This window comes from Notolabrus celidotus, unplaced genomic scaffold (genome assembly GCF_009762535.1).
Source record: "Notolabrus celidotus isolate fNotCel1 unplaced genomic scaffold, fNotCel1.pri scaffold_176_arrow_ctg1, whole genome shotgun sequence".
NCBI lineage: Eukaryota > Metazoa > Chordata > Actinopteri > Labriformes > Labridae > Notolabrus > Notolabrus celidotus.
The window spans coordinates 105,665-112,726 of NW_023260039.1; the positions used below are offsets into that span (position 1 = coordinate 105,665).

The window sequence follows — 7,062 nt, forward strand, 5'->3', positions numbered from 1 at the left end:
GACTGAGGTTTGCAGCTAAATTTAAACAAGCTTATTCATGATTTGTCAAAAGGATGCTTATTGTCCTTTATTTAGAAGTGTACAAATGTTGGGAAACGTGTCTCTTAGCATTGGTTCTATAGTGTAGTGGTCATCACGTCTGTTTTACACGCAGAAGGTCCTGGGTTCAACCCCCAGTGGAACCAAGTCCTTGTCTTGCAGCCACACGTTGACTTCAAGTCTTGGACATTAGGGTCTGAACTCAATGGGCACCACTTTGATGGCTCCTGGCGATTTTCTGTTTGTAACTCATTTCATTCAACCACCTGAGACAAAAGCTGTCCAGAAAACTTTCCTTGCAGAGGTTCTATAGTGTAGTGGTCATCACGTCTGCTTTACACGCAGAAGGTCCTGGGTTCAATCCCCAGTGGAACCAAGTCCTTGTCTTTTAGCCTCACGTTGAGTTCAAGCCTTGCACATTAGGGTCTGAACTCTATGGACACGAATTTCGTTGCTCTTAAACTTGTCTGTTTGTAACTCATTTCATTCAACCACCTGAGAGGAATGCTATACAGAATCCTTCCCATGCAGAGGTTTCATAGTGTAGTGGTCATCACGTCCTCTTTACACACAGAAGGTCCTGGGTTCTTCGTTTTATAGACGTCTAACTGAAGTCTGAAGTTGAGTTTACAGCTAACTTTTAAACAATCTGACTTATGACTTTATAAAAGGATGTTTATTGTTCTTTATTTAGTACTTTACAGAAGTTGAGAAACATGCACAGGAAGCTCTTAATGCATTGGTTCTATAGTGTAGTGGTCACCAGGTCTGCTGTACACAGAGAAGGTCCTGGGTTCAATCCCCAGTAGGACCAAGTTCTTGTCTTGCAACATGTTGAGTTCAAGTCTTTGGTGCCTCTTAAAACTTGTCTTCTCCAAGCTCATTTCATTCAACCATTTGGGAAGGAGGTTATATAGGACACTCCCCTCTGTTAAGGTCCTGGGTTCATCCTCCAGTGGAACCATAAGAATGACTTGGATCCCCATAGCTGGGGAAGTTTATCAGTCAGGTCTGTTTGTTTCACCAAGTCTGCTTTACATAACTCTACTAATTTCTTTCCCCCTGTGCTGTCCCTCTTGAACATGTCTGGACAAATTCAGGAAAGCAGTTAATTTGGGGATCCTAAGATGTCTTGAACACCTCACTGGTGCTGATGCAGAGGTGAAAATGTTAAGAACTTTTCCCTCATGATCTGCGTGTAATAATGTCCTGAGCATCCAGTCGTGGGTTTCAGTCCAGTTTTCTGAGGTAGCGTTGAACATAGAGCAGCATGAAACAACAAACTTCCTTTTTGTCTTTCTTTCTAAATAAATTAAAACTCCAGAGAGAAATCATTTTAATGTCACATGCTGCAGTAAACCCTACATACTGCTTCATATCCTCTACTGCTGCACATATATTCTTTGTCATGTGCACAGCTCTCTGTTCACGTCTGTGCAAACAGCTTTGAGAGAGCATCATCGGGTCCATATGGGGGGCCTGAGGGTAAGATGGGAATAGTTTGTGTTTGTGTGTGTGTGTGTGTCTTTGTGTATGTAAGGAGGGCTCACAGAAGGCTGAGCAGCATGATTCTGTCTCAATATGGAGTCCAACTGGAGCACCAAGAGGCTCAAACTACTGATTTAATACATCCAATAATGGGCAGCTTGGGAGGGGGTCGTATGATCTGAAGCTTCTCGCTCTGGGCTGCAGACCTGTGAACAGCTTTACAGCAAAACTGGAGCGTTCAAAGCAACAACAAAAACAAGGAAATCAAGCAGTAATCCTGATTAAAACCATAAACACTCTTGTTTTGTTACATGTGAATCAAATAGGCTTCCTACCCGTGCTCAAACTCACTGAGGTATCAAACGTGGATTCATCCTCTGCTAAATATAGCCCCTAACACACGCCCTGTGTCCCCCGGTTATTGATTGTTTGTTTGTTTTGTGATGATTCTTCTTTTCCTGTGTTTCAATTCTGTCCCCCCGCTCTCAGAGTTAAGGGACTTTCAGTGACCACAGACGCCTCCATGGTAACGTGTGAAGGCGGACGGATCGGTTGGTGTGCTGGCGGTGCTTCCCCCGGCTCACGCACCTGATGAACACAGGGTTTTGGGCTGCTTCGGTTGCAGCAGCAGCAGCAGCGTGTCAGTTGTGTTTGGCTGCTGGCGATAAGCTGCTGCTCTTTCATGTGGCTGAAAACGTTACTGTGGTTAGACAGGAAACAACTACTTAGAGCCTCGCATGTGTGTGTTTATGAGGGCCTCTCCCACAGGAGTGTGAATGCACTGCACTGCTGGCGTGTGTTATAGTTCATGCATTTCAGCTGCAGTGTGATTGGAGTAAATGTGCATCATTTTGGAATTGAAAAAAAGCATGCAAAGTGAGACATTAACATTCTGGTGAATTTGTTTTATATGCAAAGACTGATTCTGATGTTGCAGTTCTCTGAAACAGCAGCAGCTACATGACATCTGTAGTGTTAGCAGCAATGAGCTGGACAATGTAGATTAAGACAAGAAGCTGGTTCCACTGGGGATTGAACCCAGGACCTTCTGCGTGTAAAGCAGACGTGATAACTACTACACTATGGAACCTCTATTTTGCAGATGTTTCCTGCTTTTCTCAAAGATTATACCTTCCTGTACATGAACAGGAACCACCCAAAGAATTTGGGATACAAATCAAGAACAATATCAAGAACTTTCACTATAGAACCTCAACAAGAAGTGTTCTTTGCTGTGTTAGCTAGGATGACAGATAAATACCAGGGAATGGGACAGTCCCCAATGACATGTAAGACCCTCTGCAGCTTACTAACATGTTAAACCTCCTCTTTTTATTTGAGCATTTATTTATTGAACATGTTAGAGCTGCAGCCACCCCGGGAGGCAATAAACAGTTCAGTGGTTCGAGGGTGAAGTGGTCATCATGTCCTCTTTACACACAGGAGGTCATAGGTTCTTTGTCTTATAGTCGTCTAACTGAAGACTGAGGTTTTGCTGCTAACTTTTAAACAAACTGACTCGTGACTTTTCAGCAGGGTGTTTATTGTAATGTGTTTAAAACTGTACAAATGTTCAGAAACATGCACAGTTAACTCTTCAGGCATTGGTTCTATAGTGTAGTGGTCATCATGTCTGCTTTACACGCAGAAGGTCCTGGGTTCAATCCCCAGTGGAACCAAGTCCTTGTCTTGCAGCCACACGTTTACTTCAAGTCTTGGACATTTGGGCCTGAACTCTATGGTCACTAATTTGGTGGCTCTTGACACTTGTCTGTTCGAAACTCATTTCATTCAACCATCTGAAGAGGAATGTTATCCAGAACCCTTCCCATGCAGAGGTTTCATAGTGTAGTGCTCATCACGTCGGCTTTACACACTGGAGGTCCTGGGTTCTTTTTTTTATAGTCGTCTAACTGAAGTCTGAAATGTGTTTGCAGCTAACCTTTAAACAATATGACTTGTGACTATATAACAGGGTGTTTATTGTCCTTTATTTAGTACAAAAATGGAGAAACATGCACTGGAACCTCCTCATGCATCGGTTCTATAGTGTAGTGGTCATCACGTCTGCTTTACACGCAGAAGGTCCTGGGTTCAATCCCCAGTGGAACCATAGCTTTAGCACAAGGAGCATCTAACACAGTCGGTCCAACATGAGTTTGCTTCTGCTTGAGGTTTCTGCCTGTTACAGGAAGATTTCCCTTACCACTGTTTCTTGCTAAATGCTAAAAGAAGGTCCTGGTTTCTTTGTCTTATAGTCGTCTAACTGAAGACTGAGATTTGCAGCTAAATTTAAACAAGCGGACTCATGACTTGTCAAAAGGATGTTTATTGTCATTTGTTTAAAACTGTACAAATGTTCGTTAACATGCACCGAAAACTCCTCATGCATCGCATTCATAGTGTAGTGGTCATCACGTCTGCTTTACACGCAGAATGTCCTGGGTTCAATCCCAAGTGGAACCAAGTCCTTGTCTTGTATCCACACGTTGAGTTTGGCCCTGAACTCTATGGTTACCAATTTGGTGGCTCTTGACACTTGTCTGTTAGTAACTCATTTCATTCAACCACCTCAACAGGAGAATATCCAGAGTGCTCTCCCTGTAGTGGTCATCACCTCTGCTTTACACGCAGAAGGTCCTGGGTTCAACTGAAGCCTGAGCTTTGCAGCTAAATTTAAACAATCTGACTCATGACTTTTCAGCAGGGTGTTTATTGTCATTTGTTTAGAACTGTACAAATGTTGGGAAACATGCACGGTAAGTCCCTCATGCATCGGTTCTATAGTGTAGTGGTCATCACGTCTGCTTTACACGCAGAAGGTCCTGGGTTCGATCCCCAGTGGAACCACGAGACTATTGTGACCGAGAACTTCTAAAGCTTTCGGCTGAACCTCGTCAGTGAAGAGCTTTCACTCTTTAAACCCACACACCAGTGGCTGATTGTTGCGTCAACAAATGTTTCAGCATGTTGGTTCCTTGCTTGAAATCACACACAGAAATTGCATGTTTAGCTGTTAGCATCAAATTAAGCCACTACTGTATCCCATCAATCATGGTTACATCTTAGACTCCTTGGTTGTCGTTCACGCTGAATGCCTCACATGATGCGTGACATATTTGTTTGTGCAAGACTAAGTGGAAGTGATCAATATGGATACCATTCAGCATAAAGTTAAATTATGTATATGGTTCAAACTAGTTGGAAACGGTTCTCTTCTCAGACTGGTTCTTGATTTCTATCCCAAATTCTTTGGATGGTTCTTTGTCATACATCCTAATGCATAAAAAAAGTTTGGAGAAGCAGGAAGTAGAGGCAGGATAGAGGTTCTATAGTGTAGTGGTCATCACGTCTGCTTTACACGCAGAAGGTCCTGGGTTCAATCCCCAGTGGAACCAAGACCTTATCTTGTATCCACACGTTGAGTTTGGATCTGAACTTTATGGTCACCAATTTGGTGGCTCTTGACACTTGTCTATTCTTAACTCATTTCATTCAACCACCTAAACAGGAGAATATCCAGAGTGCTCTCCCTGTAGTGGTCATCACCAGAAGGTCCTGGGTTCAATCCCCAGTGGAACCAATGTTCTATCTTGTAACCTTGTCTGGCAATAAGTGCTGTCAGTTGTTGGTGCTCGACATGTCTTCACATAAATTCAGTGGAGCCATATTTATTTATACAACCTCAGAACTGCAGAGTCACAGAGTTGCACTACAAACATTTGACCACTAAAATTTGGATAATTATTTAAGGAGGAAGCTTCCAAGTGGTTTCATAGTGTAGTGGTCATCACGTCTGCTTTACACGCAGAAGGTCCTGGGTTCAATCCCCAGTGGAACCAGGCTTTGGATACATTTGCTTGCTTATGATTTCGACGCATATTCTACGTGTATGAACGACAGTAACCTGTAGGTATTACCTGGCATCTACAGGCTCTCTAAATTAGGAGAAACTGAATGTATTTTTTTGACAACTTTGTGGAAATCTTTCATTTTTTTGACTTTGAGGTGTCCATCAAACACTCAATGACACTGTTTCACTCGCTTTCTTCAATTTTTTTAGAAGTTAATCTAGAAAAGCTGAACAGAAGAGCGTCTTCAGAGGAAGTGTTCAGCTCTCACTGTTTTTATAATTGCACAATGACCCAATTATACTTTTATTAACACTAATATTTCCAGTCAGAGTCAGAACCAAATAAAACCTACTACTCTGATTTACAGATGAAAAACCTAGAAGTATTCAATACGAGCCGGATGTCAGTGATAAATACTTTTTAATCTACTCATCCACAGAAAAATGTTGTTTTTCTTCCTTCAGTGATGGTTTTATCGCTTCAACATCTCCTCTGTGGAGTGTTCCAGCACGTGATTCTGTCTCAGCTGTAGCAGCGTTGTTGACTTCCTCGTGTCGTATTAAAACAAGTCACCAAAAGTTCACTCACATTTCAGTCTAATCCTTGAATCTCGTTTTATCTGCACCATCTTTAATCCTCGGTTCATTTGATGCTGAAGGCGACTGAAGTCAGCGAGAGAAAGGACGGCGTTCTTTGTGTTTGGAGCTCCCTGATGTGCGGCGATGAAATGACTTTGGCGGCTGCTGCTAATGCTCTATAATTGGTACGAGGAGCAACTTGCTCTGAACAATTATAAGAAACAGGAGCTGAAATCTCTGCAGAGACTGTGAGCCAGAGAGACCCGCTCCATCTTTGGTGTCAGCCTGCTGTGTTTTATATCTCTCACAGTTTTCAGACACACGGAAGGCAGCAGACTGTAGTTTCTGATCGCTCCGCCTGTACCTGCTGCAGCCCGGAGGTCTTTCTGCTGTCAGTTGTGAGAAAGACGAGGTGTCATTGAGCGGAGTGATGCCTGGCAGAGCCTCAGCTGCAGTTCTGATAGAGTAATCACACTATTTCAAAAACCTGCTCCTTTTTTCTCTCCACATATTTTAGAGTCTAAATCACTGAATGCTCCAAAAAGTTTAGAAATGTCTCCAGAAAACTGATCCAGTCTGCAGCCATGAAAGTGCTGATAACTGCTAATTAGTGCTGACTTCTTGGATGATCTATTTTACAACTGAACGTTCTGTTCTATATAAAATCATAATTTGCATGATATTTGCAAGAAAACTCCTGAACCCATCGCAGCACAACACGACAGGGTGTCAGTTTAGTAACTGAGGTGGCTTAAACTCAGGGAGCTGCAGGATGCAAGTGGCCACTCAAGGAACTGCAGCTTTCTGCACTTCTATGTTAAGGTTGCAGACTCAGAGGTTGTGCATTGTTTGTAATCCTCATGTGGTCTGCAGCATGTGAACTACTTTAGTAACAGTGAGGAGCTTTGAAGACAGCAGGTCACACACGTGGGACTTGTTGCGCGTTTCACTTTAGGGCATGCAAAACTTCCTTTTGCTTAAGCAGCCTTCATAGTTGTGTTTTGTGTCTGAGTGTGAATACTTTACTATGCATGCTCATCTTGCTGTCTTATGCTCCCTAAATAACAGGGAAGTACTGCACCATGGGCTTTAGACCAGGGCCC

At 42.9% G+C, this 7,062-nt stretch overlaps 9 non-coding genes across 9 annotated transcripts; 8 read left to right on the forward strand and 1 right to left on the reverse strand.

Moving 5' to 3' along the window:
* The first annotated feature begins 112 nt into the window (after nt 1–112).
* Nucleotides 113–185, forward strand: trnav-uac. Its single transcript has one exon. It is a non-coding gene; the product is annotated as a tRNA-Val (tRNA).
* Nucleotides 186–342: 157 nt separating this feature from the next.
* Nucleotides 343–415, forward strand: trnav-uac. The gene has a single exon. It is a non-coding gene; the product is annotated as a tRNA-Val (tRNA).
* Nucleotides 416–2,544: 2,129 nt separating this feature from the next.
* On the reverse strand, nt 2,545–2,617 carry trnav-uac. Its single transcript has one exon. It is a non-coding gene; the product is annotated as a tRNA-Val (tRNA).
* Nucleotides 2,618–3,133: 516 nt separating this feature from the next.
* Nucleotides 3,134–3,206, forward strand: trnav-uac. Its single transcript has one exon. It is a non-coding gene; the product is annotated as a tRNA-Val (tRNA).
* A 361-nt stretch (nt 3,207–3,567) lies between these two features.
* Nucleotides 3,568–3,640, forward strand: trnav-uac. The gene has a single exon. It is a non-coding gene; the product is annotated as a tRNA-Val (tRNA).
* Nucleotides 3,641–3,920: 280 nt separating this feature from the next.
* Nucleotides 3,921–3,993, forward strand: trnav-uac. Its single transcript has one exon. It is a non-coding gene; the product is annotated as a tRNA-Val (tRNA).
* Nucleotides 3,994–4,304: 311 nt separating this feature from the next.
* trnav-uac lies at nt 4,305–4,377 on the forward strand. Its single transcript has one exon. It is a non-coding gene; the product is annotated as a tRNA-Val (tRNA).
* A 475-nt stretch (nt 4,378–4,852) lies between these two features.
* On the forward strand, nt 4,853–4,925 carry trnav-uac. The gene has a single exon. It is a non-coding gene; the product is annotated as a tRNA-Val (tRNA).
* Nucleotides 4,926–5,296: 371 nt separating this feature from the next.
* On the forward strand, nt 5,297–5,369 carry trnav-uac. The gene has a single exon. It is a non-coding gene; the product is annotated as a tRNA-Val (tRNA).
* The last annotated feature ends 1,693 nt before the right edge of the window (nt 5,370–7,062 follow it).